The sequence below is a fragment of the Phoca vitulina genome, unplaced genomic scaffold, assembly GCF_004348235.1.
Source record: "Phoca vitulina isolate PV1807 unplaced genomic scaffold, GSC_HSeal_1.0 scaffold12, whole genome shotgun sequence".
NCBI lineage: Eukaryota > Metazoa > Chordata > Mammalia > Carnivora > Phocidae > Phoca > Phoca vitulina.
The window spans coordinates 20,725,665-20,746,312 of NW_022589715.1; the positions used below are offsets into that span (position 1 = coordinate 20,725,665).

At 34.9% G+C, this 20,648-nt stretch overlaps 1 protein-coding gene and 1 pseudogene across 2 annotated transcripts in view; both read left to right on the forward strand.

The window, feature by feature from the left end:
• Positions 1-20,648, forward strand: part of LRRTM4 (leucine rich repeat transmembrane neuronal 4) — a 714,892-nt gene that overhangs the window by 576,823 nt on the left and 117,421 nt on the right. The gene's annotated exons all lie outside the window — the stretch shown is intronic.
• LOC116636136 lies at positions 631-9,311 on the forward strand (annotated as a pseudogene).

Genomic DNA, 20,648 nt, shown 5'->3' on the forward strand with positions numbered 1-20,648 from the left:
CAATATATAGAGAAAAAATAGTTGAAATAGGAGCTATGAATATTGGGAAATAAATGACAAAATTTATCCTTATTTGCAGGTGTTAAAATTATTTACTTGAAAAACTTACTTTCAACTTAAAAATCCCAAATTAACAAGGAAATTCAGTAATATATTTAATTAAATAAGTAAACAGATGTTAATTGTCCTTTATCAAAATAATCTGAAAGATAATCATAAGAGAAATATATACCATTTACATTAGAAAAAAAACAACGTATCTAGCAAAAGCTTATCATGAAACATACAAGATAGGAAACACATATTGCTAAATCCACATGTTTCCAACATATATAAATCTCTTAAAAATCAATAAATATAACAAATATTCCCAAGGAAAATGGGTCAAGGTCTTAAATAAGCAAAGCAGAAGAAATAGATATAAAGACATGTTCAGGGACTCCTGGGTGGCTCAGTCAGTTAAGCATCTGCCTTCAGCTCAGGTCATGATCTCAGGGTCCTGGGATCAGGTCCTGCACTGAACTCCTTGCTCAGTGGGTACTCTGCTTCTCTCTCTGCCTGCCGCTCCCCCCTGTTCGTGCTCTCTCTCTGTTAAATAAATAAAATCTTTAAAAAAAAAACACAAAGACATGCAATATCAATAATGCTACAAAATAAATGAAAATATTTTTGATGGCAAAGATAAAAACTATATGATGATAACCAGTGTCTTCTATGGTAAGGAAATTGGGCCCTGTGATATCAGAGATTTTTACTTGGTAAATCTAAGTTAGTATGACCTTTCCGAATGACATTATCTCTAAATATTTTACAATAGTTTTGGAATTTTATGTACCTATTTCCTGTTTTACCTCTAAGATTTTATACTAAGAAAATAATTAAGGGTGGATAAAATTATACTCACAAGAGATTCATCATTAACACTATAATTGCTGAAATATCAGAAGCAATCTAATTGAAAAAAGTATCAAACTAAGACATATACCTGAAATGCAATATTATACCATTTTTGCAGAAGTATATTTATTGATATAAAATAATCATTGTGATACAATAAATGAAAAATGTTTATAAAATATTGGGTATAATGTTTTACATTTTATTATATACAAATACCTAATTAAAAGGATACCTATCATAACTCACTGTTTTTAGTATATGGTGGTGGGGTTATGGACAGTTTCAAACTACACGTATGTGACTATACACACAAACACCCAAATAATGAAGTTTTCATTTTTTTAAATTGGAAATTGTGACTTAATTGTTGCATGTAATTCTATCAAAGTGATGTATCATTAATTTTCTTTTTTTCCCTAGCATCATTTTGCAGTACAGAAATGTGTCAAGACTTGTATCCCTTAAATTTACACAATGTTGCCTATCAATGTTTTCACTTTTTTCTGTTCCTCTTGAGTGTATATATTACATGTCATTATCCTATTCTATTTCAGTTGCCATTTCTCTGTCTCCCTTTCTCTCCCTCTGTTTCCCTGTCTTCCCCATAAGTCCTCCTATCTCTGCTGCATTATTTCCTCTTTCCCTATTTTCAGTTTCTCCTCTTGAATGAGCATATCAGAATTCCATAATGACCCATTCTGTGACCCCATGGCTTGCCTCCCACTGCCATTAACCATAGGAAAAAGCTATAATTCATTAACCACAAACCCTAGGAGAAAGCTGTAACTCTCAAGTACTAGATTTAAGGTTTTTGAAATGCTTGATAGAATTACTTCAAATGGAAAGATTTATACCCTTTTGAGTGTACAATCGTTTCTTGACAAGGAATATGTCCTGTCCCAACATTTGTTCTTGGCTGTCAAGGACAACATTTTCATTTTTATTTTCAAGAAATCCTTAATGGACTTAAAACAAATAATTGTGAAAATGCTCATAATGATTATTGTATTAACAAATGGTTTGACAAAACGATCATCTCTTTTATTACAGTGGCTGTACATCCATCTATTATCTTACTCACTGAAGGTTTCCTTTACAAATTCAATACTGATTGACTCTTATTCTCAGCCTTCAGGAAAAATGTTTCTTTCTAAATGAATCATTGTTAACTAAAGGACACTTTCTTAGACATTTCTTTTTCATCTTATTTCCTGAGTAAAATGTACACATATTATGGATCAAATATGAATTTCATATTTTCTGCAAAGATTAGCTACTTTAGATTATTTCACTGAGTAAAGACATTTTATGTAGATGAATTTATTACTCAATACCATCAAGCTCATCAGCATCCTATCTTGTTATTTAGTCCAGACATTGTGCAAAATGCATGAGAATGGTCAAAAAAGACAGATAATGTCTAGGGGAAGAATGAGATATATTTCTATGTTGGGGAAAAATGAAATAAGCTGGAAAGAGACACTGATATGAGATCAATTAACATTTCACACCACAGTTGTTTTCATATAACCGAGTGTTTCTGTGAATTGAATGACCTTCTAGCATCTTTGTAGCCATTTCATTGCAAAGGCCTCTTCAGAAACACAAAGTTACTATTTAGAGTGATAAGTAGAAATCTGACACAAGCTCTATCCTTGGGTGCACACATACTCTTTGTAAGGAGTTCCATCAATCCATGAATAATGAGAAACTGAAAAATGTATATGCTTAATAATAGGCCTTTAAGAATGAATCATCTTCAAAACACTTTTGAAAAGCATGTGGCTCATATTATTTTTATTCTAACACTTCATGGTGAGTAGTTTTATACATTATACCCATTTTTTTAAAAAAACATGTAACATTTGATGTTGTTTCAGGTCACTGAAAACACTGAAAACTTGCTAATAGCAGATGGAGTTTGAGTATGTGTTTTCTAATTCTAAGTCAAGTTTTTTGCACTGAGCCAGCAGCCTTCTAAGATACTGGCATCGAGTCCTTTTTACTCAAATATATGAAAATGGTCATTTATGGGCAGTTTGTATCATCTATACTCTCTCAAAGACTTATATAAACACTGCTGAGAGATGTATAAAGTTCTAGCTAGTCATATTCTCAAGCTTGCATGACAACAACACAGATTATTTTCCATTATGAAAATATTATTGCAATGATTCATATAAGTGTAAAACATAAGGCAAATATCAAGTGTATGCATAAACCCTATTGGATTGGGACAGTTGTATGTCTACTTTATCTGTGATGATTTTCTTCCTTGAGCAACAATCTCTGAATCAAATCTGGTATGATCAGTAGGGTTGTAGGTTTTATCTTCTTATAAAATATATGGCTATTCAGAGAATAAGGTCATATCCTTTTAAGTTAGCTAACTATGTAACAGAAACTTCATGACTCCTTCCACCTTGGCCTACAGAAAGAGGTAAAAATATAGAATGTATATGGCAAAAGAGGTACTGATCTTTGTCACATAATTTTTAAGTAAGTAAGTATTTCCACATTGATATTCCCTGTAGTGAAATAAAACCATAAACAGAGTGGGAAGAAAGTTAGAAGCACCAAGTCAGTTCTTTCTTTGCCTGCTTGAATCCTGTGTACAAAATCCCAAACAAATCCCTACCTAGACCTGCTATTAAAACTTCCAGCAATGATTAACTAATTGATTTCATTAGGTAGCTCATTCCAGTTATGTATAGCTTTTATTGCTAGCAATTTCTGCCTACTACTGAGCTGGAAAAAAAAAAAAAAAACCTCCTTATAAATTCAAGCTAGAGCTTAAGACATACCTCATACAGTAGGACTTTAAGTCTCTGAGGACACTTTTTTGAGTATCTTTTAAATCTCCAACTTTATTATTATATTTGAGCCAGATCCGCTAAGGGTAACTCACTACTATCTTAGTCTTCTCTTTATAGAGTAAAGTTATTTTTAATAAGATCTTAACTGCATATTTTCATTAACCTTGTATAAAGATCTACCTAAAGTAAAGAGATGTATGAATTAATTCTATCATTGAATGTTTCCATTAGCCACATTATTATTATTGTTAACACTCTGAGCCGTAGGTATATGTTTTTACTTAAAATTTTAGAAAGTTATAAACATATTTATTTAATGTTCCATTATAGCAACATCATCACTATGATTTTAAGAAAGAACAATAATTTGTTTTATTTCCAATTGATAACCCATACCAGAATATTCTTTGACAAGTTGCTACATGTTAAGCAGTTGACCGTGTATGATCTTAGAGACAGATATACCCGTGTTTGCCTCAATTTTATTTGTTCTTATCTAATGAATTTAGCCTAGCATTTTAAACCAGGAGCCTTATGTTGTTTCCATATGTGATATGAGGATTATAAAAACAACATTATAGTGTAATCATGAGGATATAAAATACATGAAAATGCTTGGCATTTGTTGGTATAAAGTAAAAACTAATTTCCTCTCTTCCCTTTCTCTCTTTTAATAAAGATAGCCTGCTAGATATCCAAATCAATCCAAGTTTTGCTATTTTTCTGTTTGTTCTTTCTTTTTTTCATTAAAAAAACATACATTCTGTCTTCCAAATAAGCACATACTTCTTCTCTAACATTCTTGCCCAAGATGGTTTCTCTAAGAAGACTATTTTTGTCCTCAGTAAATTTGTAAAACTCCATTAGGCAATTTGCTGATACAGCTTAATAAGAAGATAAGAAGATCTGCTAAGCATACAACAAGAGACATCCCATGAAGTTGAGTCACATGCTGCTCTGCCCCAGGTGTAACGGGGATGGGCTAAGCACTGAACTGAGAGTGTGTTGTCTGAATGGCAATTCTACCATGCCATGCAAACCCGGGAAGTAACTTCACTTCTCTCCATTTCAGTTCCTTATAAGTAGGTGGAAATAAGACCTGTCACTCAGTACTGCTATCAAGATTAAATAAGATGTTGAACGTAAGAACTCCTGGCTTTCACATTTTCATTAAATTGGATTCCTACATTTGAAGAATGGCCACATGATGCTGAAACATTTGATGGATTTCCTTTAAATCTTAAAACATTTGAATCATTAGTGAATTAGTGAATGGATAAAATACTCTATCCAATAAGAGCTCCCATTATGATAAAATAATATTATATAATTAAGAAAAGCGGCCTATCACCTTTCCTGGATGCAATTTTTATATGATAGTTTATTAGTGGTGGGATTATAAATATTTGAAACCCAGGAAAATACGAAATATATCATTTATGTGTAATAAAAATACTTTATGGATGTTTCACCTTTTGATTTATCTCAGTTGCAAAAAATACCATGTTTGACTGCTATTCAGAATCCTAATTTCTCTGGACAACAATGTCATCAACAAACATTACCAAGCTTAGATAAAATAATCTTTTATAGTTTTAATGAAATTTGGTTGAAAGATAAATGAAACAGTTCAACATATATTAATGAGCTGAGAAGCTGTGGAATTTGATTGACAGATTAAAATTACATTAACCTTGACCCATCAAATTTATTAGTTTATTATAGAAAAAGTCACTCCTAGTCCCTGGAAATAGACCTAATTAAGAGACACCAAGAAATGGTAAGAGTTCAAATGGACATGATAAAATTTTCAGAAACTCTTTCCAAATGCACCAGGGAAATCTACCAATTTGGGGCTAGCTGATGTATAACTTAATAGAATATTTTAAAACTAGGGCAATTTGATTCTAGATAAGTATTCAATGAAAAATAAAATGGTGTGCATAATGAAACTTGAAACAGAGTGCAAGGCCAGATAAAACTTAAAATAGGAAAAGTTCACTATTGGACCCAAATCTCATCCAGGAACTGTCTCCTAGTGTTATCCCTAGGGCCCCTACTCTAGCTGCTGGTCTTATGAGGCCTCCCTGGCTATCATCTTCCATCTCTATCCCCAAATTCTAAACTTCCCATATTCCCCTAGGTCATCGCAATCCACATGCCTCAGGTTCTTTTCTCCCAGAGCTCTGGTTAATGAGAGGTGATCTGATACACAAATTCTTATTAAAGCATTACTATGAATAGTTGCTAAAAATACATCACACTGCCTCAAATCTGACTGGATAGAGACTGGCCAATTAAAAAAAAGTAGTTATTTAATTTTAAGAAAGGTTGATTAAAAAAGAAGGAACATAAATAACTCCTAGCAGGTAGAGAGAGGAGTAGTTGGATGTAGCCACAGTGATCAGGGTGCTGTAGAAAATGGACTGCATATTTTTTAAAAGATTTGGAGATTGGCCATTATTTTTGTATGTTAAATAGAGGACAATTAAGTTAGTTTCCATAATGTTACTTTCCTTTAGATAAAAGTCACACTTTTACAGCTTTTCTATGTGCTTTGACCAAAAGAAAATCTAGAAATTCCTCACATTACAGAAAAGACCATGTGTGTGCACAGATGAGCACGTGCACATGCACACGTGTATGTGCCAGGTATGAAAAAGAAGGCAGACATTCTGGGGAATTTTTCTTTAACTGTTCTTTTCAGTAGGCATACTAATGGTTCCCCAAAGAAGTCTATGTCCTAATTCCTAGAGCCTATGAATATTTAGGCTACATGGCAGAGGGGAATTAAGGTTACATTTGGAATTCAGGTTGCTAATTATCTGACCTGAAAATGGAGAGATTATTCTGGATTATCCAGATGGATCCCATAAGATCAAAATGCTCCTTAGAAGTGGAAGAAGGAAGAAGAAAAAAGTAAGAGGGCGATGTGAGTGTCAAGAATGAAGAGATACAATGTTACTGGCTTGGAATGTTGGGGAAAGGAACCGTGAGCCGGGGAATGCAAGGAATGTGAGCAGCTTCTAGAGCCTGGAGAAGGCAAGGAAATTCAGTCTACCCTAGAGCCTCCAAGAAGGAACCCAGCCTTGCTTACATCTAGATTTTAGCTAAGACCCATGCCAGACTTTTGAACTACAAAACAGTAAGAATAGATGTGTGTTGTTTTAAACCACCAAATTTGTGGTAATTTGTTACCACAGCAATAAAAAAGAATTATTTGATTCCACAGAAGGTACTCTTCCTATATATATGGTGCCACTCCTAGAAAAAGGAAAGGGAAGGAAAGGAAAGGAAAGGGGAAAGGGAAAGGGAAAGGAAAAGGAAAGGTAAAGGAAAAGGAAAGGGGAAGGAAAAAGAAGTTAGAAAATGCCTGGATTAGTTGAATTTTTAGGTCTCTCACAATTCTGAAATTCAGTTCTAATTAACATCTGCTAATATATGATTCAATTCAATAGTGTTAATTGAATGTCATGGGATTTAGTATTGCGCTATTTTTATTTAACATGTTGTGAACACTTCCCTGATATTAAATGTGCTTTGTAAAGAAGATTAATTCCTATATGATATCCTATGAATGGAGATGCCACAATTTTTAATCATTACCTTGATTTTGTAAATACAAGATATTCCAATTTTTTATTATTTTAAATTGCTGAAATGAACATCCTTGTACATAAATCTTTGACTAGCACTCCTTATTTCAATTGCATAATTTGCCAGAAGTGCAATTATTCATTCATTCAAGAAATATTTGGGGGACGGAGTGGCCAACAGCCTGCAGAGCAACATGCCTAAGTTTTATTGTGACTACTGCGACATGTACCTCACCCATGACTCTCCATCTGTGAGAAAGACACACTGCAGTGGTAGGAAACACAAAGAGGATGTGAAAGACTACTATCAGAAATGGATGGAAGAGCAGGCTCAGAGCCTGATCAACAAAACAATCACTGCATTTCAACAAGGAAAGATACCTCCTACTCTATTCTCTGCTCCTTCTCCTGCAGGGGCAAAGATCCCACCTCCCCCCAGTCTCCCGGGTCCTCCTTACCCTGGTATGATGCCAGCCGCCCCATATGGGGGGCCTTCCCATGATGCCAATAATGGGCCCTCCTCCTCCTGGGATGATACCAGTGGGACCTGCTCCTGGAATGAGGCCACCTATGGGAGGCCACATGCCAATGATGCCTGGGCCCCCAGTGATGAGACCTCCTGCCCGTCCCATGATGGTACCCACTTGGCCAGGAATGACTCGACCAGACAGATAAGAAGAGACAGGAACCTCTTTATATTGATTTTATATTACTTGTTCTACTTCACCAGGAGATCATGGTGCTGTGACTCTGGGTGTTTTCTCACAGCAGGACAAGGAAGACTTGCTCCCCCTACCTATTAAAGAGAGAATAGTTTTTGCCGGGGAGTAGTGGGACCAAAAAAAAAAAAAAGAGCAATTTTCATTTGTATTGTGAAATGTGAAAATAAAATTGTCAACTGTTTTAGTTAAAAAAAAAAAAAAAAGAAAAATATTTGTAGAAAGCTGTGATGTACCAGGAGCTATTCTATGATTTGGCATACAGGAAAGAATAAAACCAAACCATTGCCCTAGTAGATACATTATAACAAAAGGAATATAAAATATAATATTAGGAATGACTATTGCTTTAAAAATAATTAAACAAGATGAAGAGATAAAGGTGATGGTGGAAGTTTTGAAACTTCTGATGTGTATTTCTAACTACCTAATACTTGAAAAGAATCCATTTTTGACATCTATAAAAAATATATGTGAGTATCCCACACTCCACACTTCTATTGGCATATATCAAGTTATTAAGCAGGATTCATGATCTATTTAGTGTGGACATCATACAAACACATTGTTCTAAGTGCTGGGGATTCTGAAGTGAATAAAATGTTCTAGTTTCTGTATATCTTGCTATCTAGTGGATTACCTTGTGTTCTATTGTTGCTATTATTTCACCCCAGTTTGTCTTTTGCCTCTTAATTTATTCATAATTGTCTTTAATGTTTACAAGTTTCAAATGCATATGTAATGAAATCTGTCAATATTTTTGGTAACTCCATTTATAGTTTTAACAATTTTCCTATTACTCTTTTCTTCCTTCCTTCCCTTCCACCTACCCTGCCTTCCTTTTTTCTTCAGCCTGCCAGGCATGAACTCATCCTAGGTGCTTTGCCCTAGCTATTTCCTTCATGTGGAAAAATCTTTTGCCAGGAATCTTTAGGGTTGATTCCTCATTTACCTCAAGTCTTTGTTCAAATATCACCTTCATAAGACTTACATGGCCAGTCTATTTACAACTCTGTGCTTCTTAATAGTACTCATCATCTACCATTATAAAATATAGTGTATGTAGATTTGTTGTTTACTTGTCTTTCTCCCCTTCCCTGGAGTGTAAGCTAGCTCCATGAGGGCAGGTATTTCTGAAGTTTCCTTCACCTCTGTATCCCCAGCATTTCTCTATATATTTGTTGAATATTATTAAAGTTCTTTCCTCTCTTGAGGTGTGTAAAAATTCACCTACATTTCATTTTAATTTTTAGTTATTCCTTTTGGTGTAAAGAGTTAGTTAAGAGTCTCATATTTCTTTTTTTTTTTTTTTTAAGATTTTATTTATTTAATTGACAGAGAGAGAGAGACAGCGAGAGAGGGAACACAAGCAGGGGGAGTGGGAGAGGGAGAAGCAGGCTTTCTGCCGAGCAGAGAGCCAGATGCAGGGCTTGAACCCTCATGACCTGAGCCGAAGGCAGTCGCTTAACCAACTGAGCCACCCAGGCGCCCCAAGAGTCTCATATTTCTTCAGATGTGGAGTTAACCAATTTTTCAACACCATTTGCTCAGAAACCTTCCTGTCTCTACTGGTTTATGAGTGCAACTTAGCCAAAGAGTACATCCTTATATAAACTAGGTCTGTTTCTGGGAAAATCAATTTTTCAAAATATTTCAAATGCTAAATGAAGGATTAAGCTGAAAGTAAAAATTAATAATTGGTCTACGGTATGTGCAAAAATTACAAGTAATATTATATATATATGGTACCTTTTATAATACATAGTAGTTCTTTTTAGATCTAGTAGACATCCTCCATAAAATTCCATATCTCCAGAACTATTTGCCCAGAGAACTCTACCTGGCTGCGAAAAATAAAAACTAGCGCAGATTTCAACAGGGGACATTTATGAAATTATTTTGTACCACCACCCAGTACTGATATTTATGAATGTTTGGAAATTGCCCTTTTCTATAGTAGTAAAAATTTGACTTGCCACATGCAAGGGGAAATTATTTCAATGATTGTCATATTATGTCAAATATAGCTATATAATCTACTGATTTTCAAAAATCTGTTAGTCAACACACTCCATTTAAAATGTCTAGGGGTGCCAGGGTGGCTCAACTGGTTAAGCATCTGACTCTTAATTTCGGCTCCAGTCATGATCTCAGAATTGTAAGATCGAGCCTCGGGTCAGGCTCCATGCTGGGCGTGAAGCCTGCTTAAGATTCTCTCTTGTTTCCTCTGCCCCTCCCCCCCCAAAAATAAAAAATAAAATGTCTAATTGTTAGGATATTAAGAAAAGAAAACAATTTTGCTGAGGCATTCCTATATATTTAAAATTAAACTCACAGTCACTGTCTAATAAGTATGTATTTTATATTTATACATCATTAAGAAGCAGAAACAACCAAGAGTATAACGTGATGCATGTTGAGTCTCAGGATACATTCTTTAGAATACACAGGAAAATTCATTTATAAGAGAAGAGACCTGTATGAAACTGTCACATCTCTTTTGGCTAAATTTTCTGGCACTGGAGGGAGTTTAATCATTCACTTGTGACCTCCCCTTCTTCATTCCATTTCTAAAGAGAAACTCTGAAAGAGGACTGGACAAAGGAACAAATCTGGACCATCTTGTTAGGGGTCGGAGTTGACATTTGGAAAAATGAAGAGAATAAAATATTTTTTTTCTTTATAAAGTCTTCCCTGTTTCGATTGTCTTCCCTTTTGATGGCTTAATTCTACTGATATAAAAAGGCCATATTGTTGTTCCTTTCTTTACGGATTGAATGCCATTACTGTAAATAGTTGTTCCTGCAGGAATAGAAGGGGGGCTCAAAGACAAGGGTCCACAGAACAAATGATTAGCCTAAACCTGTGCAGTGGGAATTAACATAGAGCCACGCCCAGGTCACTGAAGGAAACAGCACCTGGGAGGGGGCTATTAGCTACCTGGGCTAATCACATAATCCCGCTTGTGTTTAGAAAATAGTGTGTGCCCTGGGGCGCCTGGGTGGCTCAGTCATTAAGCGTCTGCCTTTGCCTTCAGCTCAGGTCATGATCCCAGGGTCCTGGGATGGAGCCCCACATCGGGCTCTCTGCTCAGTGGGAAGCCTACTTCTCCCTCTCCCACTCCCCCTGCTTGTGTTCCCTCTCTTGCTGTGTCTCTCTCTGTCAAATAAAAAAAAAAAAAAAAGAAAGAAAGAAAATAGGGTGTGCCCTAAATATATTTCCTCCTAGTTGTATTAATTGCAGGTAAAAATTATGATACAGGTAGAGCAACAACTACGATGGTTTCTTGAACAGACTAAGATGTATGTAAGAATTCAAGACTCTATCTTACTCTTCTTTTTTTTTTTTTTAAAGATTTTATTTATTTATTTGAGAGAGAGAATGAGATAGAGAGAGCATGAGAGGGGGGAGGGTCAGAGGGAGAAGCAGACTCCCCGCTGAGCAGGGAGCCCGATGCGGGACTCGATCCCAGGACTCCAGGATCATGACCTGAGCCGAAGGCAGTTGCTTAACCAACTGAGCCACCCAGGCGCCCTCTATCTTACTCTTCTTCTCTTTCCGTTCATCACAGCTAATATATGCCTAGTTACCAGAGATTAATAATAGGCAGTTTTGTCATAATGTTATGTACTCTATAGAGAATACCATAATTTTACAAATCTGTGAAAAAATTCAGAAAACTGAAATTGATTTATTTAAGTTTCATTTGTGCCCAATAGATATAGGAATAAACATAAGTTATCCTGCAAGGTCTTACTTTTATTTTAGATATGGGGATGAAATTTGAGATGTTATAGGTGTCATATGACTGCATTTCCTTCCTCTATCTGCTCATGAGTTTAAATTTCAGGGAGCTAAATTTTCTCTAAATGCAGAATGGAAGGTGATTGCATTATCCATCAGCCCCCTACTCTGCACTGAATAAATAGCTAAAATTCAGCTTTGAGCTTACCTCCTCATCTCGAGTTTTCAAGGAACTTGGGCTCTTTCTGACTCAATGAAGCAATGACAGTAGAGTTGTCGAAACAACCACCTTCTCTCTGAAACTGAAATAACCTGAGAATGTCCATCTTAGTGAAATGCACTGAGCACCCTCATCAGAATATTCCCTTCCCCAAATCCAAAACAAGCAAAAGTACAGATTTTAGCTTTCCTCTAATATCCCTGTTTCACAATGTATAATGCATACTTTTTGTACAATTTCAGTTGCTTTATTTAATTATTCAACTCTTTTGCGTATAGTTAGTATTGCCAAATACTGTGTTCCTGGTACAAGAAACATAGCATGTAAATCTTGTACAGCAATCACAGTCCCTAAGAGAGTCCCTCTCAGAATGTGTCCAATAAATGCCAGCTAACTTGAAAAGATTTGAAACTCAGACTGACTCTTAAAGATTTGATGAAATGACACTTTCATTAACTAAGTGAAAATATAAAGGGATCATAGTTTTAAATAAAGTGATTCCCTTCTGGGAAGACTCTCTAAACAATTGCTATGTGGCCTGTAAATTTTGAACCACATAAATTTTTGCCAATTAAAGTATATGTAATTTTTTAAATTTTGGCCATCTCATGAAAAATCATACCTGAGTTAAGCCACATGGATTGTTCAAGCTTGATGATTTTCTTTTCACAGAACAAAATATAATTCGTAGTAGCCTGGCCAGGGTTAGGTAGAAATTAAAATATGTCCATATCTGATGAAAACTGTCATTTTTGTATCCAAAGCAATGAATTTTTTTACTCTGTTTCATTTTTATTAAACCTGACTGCAGAGGTTATGGTGTTTATTATTGAAATTATTGTTCAAATGATTTTTTGATGCCGCATTGTGGGAAAAATGTAACCAAGAGTCTAAACTCGTGTGTGTGTGTGTGTGTGTGTGTGTGTGTGTGTATGTGTGTGTGTGAGCTACAGAGAAACTCTAACTTCATGTAAGGCATTTAGATACCTACATTTTTCTTTTCTTTTTTTTTTTTTTTTTTTAAAGATTATTTATTTATTTGACAGAGAGAGACACAGTGAGAGAGGGAACACAAGCAGGGGGAGTGGGAGAGGGAGAAGCAGGCTTCCCGCCGAGCAGGGAGCCCGATGTGGGACTCGATCCCAGGACCCTGGGATCATGACCTGAGCCGAAGGCAGACGCTTAACGACTGAGCCACCCAGGCACCCCCCCTACATTTTTCTTTTTACAAATTTCCCATACAGAATATTGCATGGGGTTCATCTATGTAATAGATAATGATCTTTAACATCTTAAGGACAAGACAAGGACATAGACTTGGCACTAATTCGCCCCTGCCTTCACACACACAGTAGCATACAAACCTGCTGAGTGCTTTTATTCACCCTGTAAACCTGACAGATGTGATCCCAGTGAGGTTCCACCATAATCCACAGCTGAGTGACCCATATGTTATTAAAAAGAGAAAAAGAAAAGAAGAAGATTAATTCATTTGTCAATGCAAGTAATTGGGGTTATGTTGCCACCCACCCTAGTCTGCATGGAAGTTAGCCACTTTCTTAATTATTTATGAAAAAACAAAATTGGGCTCAATACCACCAATATATTTTTTGCAGTGTGTTTACCCCTGTGGCTCTTCACATTCCATTCAGACGGAGTGATGAAGGCACAGATTGTTGTCTTAATTGTACAACCTGAATGAAGAGTATATTGGATTTATGGACACATAGTGGACAGACCCAGGGTTCAAGATAAAAGTAGATACATACTTAAATCTCTAATAATTTTTTTGCTCTTCCTATTCTGGAAGGGAAGAACATTCTAGTATTTTCCATTCTATGCCCATTGGCTCGGAGAATGAATAATTTTAGCTTCATATGTCACCAAGTCTGCCTTTGTTCTGAGAATCTGTATCAAAATGAGGTGATATTTGTGACCTTGATTATAAATTGTACAGGCTACACAAATACTACATAAAGCATTATTTTTATTATGACCAGTCTTTTTCGTTGATGGATAAATGTCACAGCAATTTGAGAATAGATTCACTAATAAGAAATGTATAAGTAATCTATTTTATAAAGCTTATCTGAATGCAAGGTATTTTTATCCATAGCAAATCAGTCTACCATCTTCCACAAGTTTTATATAGAGTTGGAAATTAACACAGAATGCTATAAAAAGCAGATAAGTTACAAATAGAAATGCAAATGAAGGCTAAAAATTTATAATGGGAAAATATCTACCTGGGCTTGTGCTATTAAGTCTGACTCTCTCTCTCTTTTTTTAAACAACTGCTTTGTTACAAAGTATTTTTCCTTGTCTTACTTTAAAATAAAATGTCATTCTTTGATATTTGGTAAGTTAATTTTCTAAAGAGGTGAAAGCTGTAAGATTATAATTTATTCTTAAGAGATAATATTATAAGGCATAAATCAAATTGTTATTGTATTATTTTTAACTATCTAGTATAGCTATGTATATTTGTGCACATACACCTGAATAAACAATATGTGTATATATAAACCTGTATGTGTATATAAACCTATCTACACATACATATATAAACATATATACACACATATGTAATATATGTGTGTATGTCTCACACACAAACACCCATTTACAGACAGATATCTGGTAAGCAAGCTTACAGTCAAGTGGTTAAAACTGTTGGTTGAGTTGAACAGTCAGTTTATTAAAAGAATAAAAAATGTCACTCAATCTACTTGCAAAAGATTTGTAATAGTGATTTTTTAATACCTTCACCAGATAGAATTCAGAGCCTTTCAAAGAGTTAATGCTTGGCCCATTTTGAAAACAGGAACATTAACATAACTTGCCAGCAAAATGCCATTTGATTACAAGCACCACATGGAAAATCAGCTGATCTGCTCTTTTTAGCTGTTGTAGCAATATGACAGTCGAAACATTCCAATCAATTACAAACGGATTAATTAATAAGATGAATAACATATTCTTCTCAAAAGCGGTCAGTTTAGAAACCACAAGTAGACAAAGCCTCTTCTAGACATAGGGGATCAGATGACTCAGTATTTTGTACAAACAAGAATCACAGTATCCTAGAATCCCAGGTCCAATTAGACCTTATACACCATATAGTCCAGTTACCCACCAGTGCTTGAATTCTTGCTAATGCATTATTATTTCTAACATAGGTTTCTAGCACATAGATGAATGCTTACTGCCTTCTGAGGAAACTTACTTCATTGTAAACACCATTTAAATTTAGAGAATAGTATCTCTGAGTAGCCAAAGTATATCTCTGTAAATTCCATCCACTGATCATCTTTGTTTATCTTTCACAACAGACGTTGATAAAGACCATGCCTACATATAATTAATTAACTAATTTTATTTAGTATAATATGCACATTTGAATTTATCTAATTGAGAGAGTTACTCATAGTTGATTGAACCAGCTGTGCTCTAAACTTATTTGAATTCAGGCCATTTAAAGTCTGCAAAGTTCTCCTCACATGGTAAATCTACTCATATTGGAAGGAGGAAAGTTGTTTGCTGCACAGTGGTTCAGACTCAATAATGAAAAGTGCCTTTATTCTAGTCTAGCATTAAACAGATGAGACATGTACGAATACTGTGCATCCTACATATGTATGGAATTTTGAGCAAAACAGCTCTTTTAGAACTTTAGGGCTTTTTTAATCCTTAAGACCCAGAGACTGAGTCTGTGATTTTGTAAATGGAAGAAATAAGGACAGAATGCATTGATACACTAGAATCTTCTCTATCTCTGACCCTAAGATTTAATTATTGGGTCATGCCTTTAGGAAATATGCCCATGTCCTTAGGATGAGTTCTCTTTCAGTAATTTCTAAGTGTTTCAAACAAATGAGACTCCTGGAGGATCCATGCCTTAACTGGAGCGAAGACTCAGTTTAGACTAAAGTTGATACCCTACATAGGTACACACAAACATGCACGCACCAAAATAGGATGACAGTGAGTCAAGATCCCTATGGAATTCCACCAAAATTTCTGTGCATGCATATATTAATCAGTACCATTTTGATGCCAACAACAAGCATACAATTAACACACATCATAAATTAACCTGGAATTTACCTGTTTGTATTGCTTTTTTAGGCTGTATGTTGTTCACCTTCCTGGGGAGAATACTTTGAGATTGTTTACATATTTTTCTTGTCTTAAAATAAGCCACATAATCTAGAGATTATCTGCTCTTTGAAGATTTGAAATAATTTACCAAGAATTACCTGTATTCAGAGGCATTTAATTATTTCTTTAAAATTTTTAGATTAATACTATCAGAAGTTATCAGAGATTATTAGGATATTAGAGATTTTTCATCTCTACTCAAGTCAGCAATGGATTTTTTCCCAAACGCTCCCTTTCTTGGAAAATTACCCCTTTTTATTTGGATATGACTTTTAAGAAATATAATTTCTTATATGTCTTGTGAACAACATATATTTGAATTTATTTTAAAGGTTAAGTGTGAAACTTTTTCTTTTAATACAAAACGTAACTAATTAATGTTTCAGAACCAAATAATAGAATGATTTCATTTCTTTAACTCATTTGATGGTTGATTTACAAATTCAACTCTGTGGTCAGTTATCCTTTAATTTTTTGTACATTGATTTTCTTTTTTTGCTTGTTTTCTGATAATATTATACCTGTTTCTCTGAGGTTCAAATTAAGTAATAGTCCTCTGATTATGATTTCTAACATCTTTTCACACTTTGGGGACAACTTTGTATCAGTAGGAAAGATTCTTAATAATCTCCAAAGCATGCCACTGAAATGCTGTTTCAACATTTCTTAGCACATTTCCTTCCAAGTCAATATTTCCCAAAAACATTTTTGAGGAACACAAGTCCTTTAAGAAGCTCCTTGAAAGATGGCTTGGAGAAAAAATATATTTGGTAAATGCAGCATATTTAATTTCCCTCTTGTAGGGCCATAATGAATATTTAAAATGCTATGACTTTCTGAGTTTAAAATATGCAAAATAACTCAGCTTTTCCTAAATGTATTTCACTTTGAATCTCCCACTTCCTCCACTAAATTGTTTTTTCCCCCCCTTAAAATTAAACCTATTGATGTTCTATGGTTCCTTGGAACATGTTTTGGGAATTCCTGATATACATCACTGTTTTTAGGTTTGCCAAAAAAAATTGCAATTTACACTTAAATCAGTTTCAAATGGCCTAAAATGGGAGAAATTATGCCTTATGGGCCTCTTAAGTCTTCGTAACTTCCTAAAATCTACTCTAGAAGCAATAAAAACAGTATGAGCATTGTAACATTGACATCATGGACCTGGCAGCAACTTTGGTAGCAGAATGAAACAGCTAGAGCTTTTGGCAGGCCAAAACTAGAAAACTAAGGACTATTGTTCAAGGTCTAAAAATGGAAGACAAAGTAATCAAAATATGTATTTGGCAAGCAAACTATAAAGCCAGTTAATAATTTTGTATCAGAAAGAACAAATGAGACTGAGAAAGGTAAGCCAGTGAACAGTTTCCCAGGATGGAAAGGTTAGCTAGAGAGTGGGCTGTGGGTTTGGATCAGTGGGTGGAAGACTGACTTTATTGTCTGATGACTCCACAGTCTCTGTTCTCTGTCTCTGTTGAAGGGTATTAAGAGATATATCAGGAGCTGCAAATGTTCTGGTAGAAACCTGTTTTTGTGTGGGTCTGGACATCAAGTATAATTCTGCAGCCAGGATGAGTCCCAACACTCCCACTGGCAGGTGTGCAAATTGGTGAAGTGACTCAACTTCTCTGCTTCTGTTTCCTTATGTATAAAATGGAGGTGATGACTTCACGGGTTCTTACTACCTTAGAGGAAATAATACATGAAAAGCATATAAAAGAGTGTCAGGCACATATTAGGCTTTCTAAAATAATAGCAATTATTATTGCTATTTATATTATTATCAGTATTACAAGACTTTAAGGACATGTAAGTTCTTTCCCAAATAGCCAAGATCTTGCAAAAACTTTCCTATTTTTTGGATACAGCTTCCTACTATTGGAAATTGACCAGAGGGAGGTTTCAGTTGTAATTTCAGTTGTAACTGTCCTAGAAAAGTTTTAAAGCATTTCCATTTTTGGAGATTATTACGTGAATTCTTCATACAACTGAGACCAAATTTAAGTTTCTTTTAATTTTCCTAGCTTTCACAATAATGTCTCAGGGTAATTTCAGTATTATAATAGCCCTATTAAATTACTTATTTTCTACACAGTATACCAAATAGAGGCTATTCTGCATTAATTTTTATTTTTTTAAATTTCTCTTTCTCATATTTTAGTTCATTATATTTTTAAGGAGATTAGTTTTTCATCTGTGATATATGCTGCAAATATTTTCTCCTTGATTATTTTTTGTCTTTTGCCTTTATTTGATTTTGGTGAAATTTTTTTGTCAAATTAATCAATACTTTCCAGTTTTGTGTTCAGATTTTGAGTCATAATTAGAAAGGCTTTACCTATTATCAGTTTATGAATTAATCTATGTTTTCTTCTATTAATTATGTGTCTTTCATTTGTTATATTTAGATATCTTATTCATTTAGAGTTTATTCTTATGTGAAGTTATAACCTATTTCATCTTTTTCCACATGGCTCTCTAATTACTGACCACCTCCTGTGTAGAAGTCCATATTTTCCCCAGTGATTTGAAATGCCACTTTTATCATACATTAAGTATCCATTTGTACGTGGATTTATTTTTCCTCATATTAATTTTAAACTTTCCTTCAAGTATTTTATTGGGGCGCCTGGGGGGCTCAGTTGTTAAGCGTCTGCCTTCGGCTCAGGTCATGATTCCAGAGTCCTGGGATGGAGCCCTGCATTGGGCTCCCTGCTCCACGGGAAGCCTGCTTCTCCCTCTCCTGCTCCCTCTGCTTTTGTTCCCTCTCTCGCTGTGTCTCTCTCTGTCAAATAAATAAATGAAATCTTTAAAAAAATAAAAAAGAAAGTTTTTTGTTTTTGTTTTTGTTTTTTTTGAGTTGCTATTATAAATTGGGTTTTGGGACACCTGGGTGGCTCAATACGTTAAGTGTCCAACTCTTGATTTTGGCTCAGATGGTGGTCTCACTGTTGTGAAATTGAGCTCTGTGTTGGTCTCCAGCCTGGGCATGGAGGCTGCTTAAGATTCTCTCTCTCCCTTTCCCTTTGCACCCCCCTCTCTGTCCCTCTCAATCAATCCAATCAATCAATCAATCAGATTTACTCTTCCAATAGTCTAACTAGATCTTATTCATATATAATGCCTATTCATTTTGTATTCTGCCACTTTAATGGAATGTTATTTTTTGTGTTAATCTTATCACTGATTCTCTAGAACAAGGGTCAGCAAACTCCTTCTTAAAGAAGAAGATAATAAATATTTTAGGCCTTATTGGCAATGAACTTCCTGTCACAACTACTTAACTCTATTGCTGAAATACAAAAGCAGCTACATAAATACATGAGTCAATAAACATGGCTGCATGGGAATAAAATTTTATTTACAAAAAGCTTTATTTTACAGAAACAGATGGCCAGCCCATGAACTATAGTTTCTGACCCCTACTCTAGGATTGTCAATAATAGTATTATACTGTCTGGAAAAAGACGTTTTTATTTTTTTGCCCAGTTACTACAGCTCTAACAGTTTTTGTTTTGTCATGTATGTTCATTTTGTTTTGTTTTGTTTTTTTTGTCTGAATGTGTTCATTCACACCTCCAATGTAGTATTAAATATTAGAGATACTGGGCATCCTTGCCTTTTGTATATCCTCAGTAGGAATGCCTCTAGTGTTCTCCAATAAGTAAAATGCTGGCTTTAGGATTGAGGCATAAACTTTTTACTATATAAAGCAAGTATTTATCAATTCCTATTAAGTGTTTTAATCAGAGATAGGTATTGAATTTTATAAAAGATCTTTTCAGCATCTACAGAGATAATCATGATTTTTCTGTTTAGATCTATTAATGTAGCAAATTATTTCAAGGATTTCCAAATGTTAAACTGTTCTTACACTCTTGGGGTGCCTGGGTGGCTCAGTCAGTTAAGTGGCTGTCTTCTGCTCAGGTCATGATCTCAGGGTCCTGGGATCGAGTCCCGCATCGGGCTCCTTGCTCAGCAGAGAGCCTGCTTCTCCCTCTCCCTCTGCCGGCCACTCCCCCCTCCTCATGCTCTCTCTCTCTCACTATCTCTGTCTCTGTGTCAAATAAATAAAAATAAATAAACTCTTCAAAAAAAAAACTGTTCTTACATTCTTAGGATAAATCCCACTTGAGCATGACACTGTGTGTGTGTGTGTGTGTTGCTAATAATCTATTTAGGAATTTGCATCAATATGCATAAGTGAGATTGGTAATTTTGTGTATGTGAGTATGTGTGTATGTATACATTTAGGTGTTAATGTTGACTTTGCTTCATATAAAGAATCTAGACATTATCCTACTTTTTTTATGCTCTGGGAAAATGTAAAATAACATTGTGATTATGGTTTCTGAAAATTTGGTTGAGTTTCCTTGTAAAACTGTCTGAGACTGGAAATTGTTTGCATGGAATAGTTCTGTGAGAATTTTCTCTATTCCAACAGCTGAAATTCTTTTTGTTGTTGTTCATGTAATTTTGTAAGGATGTC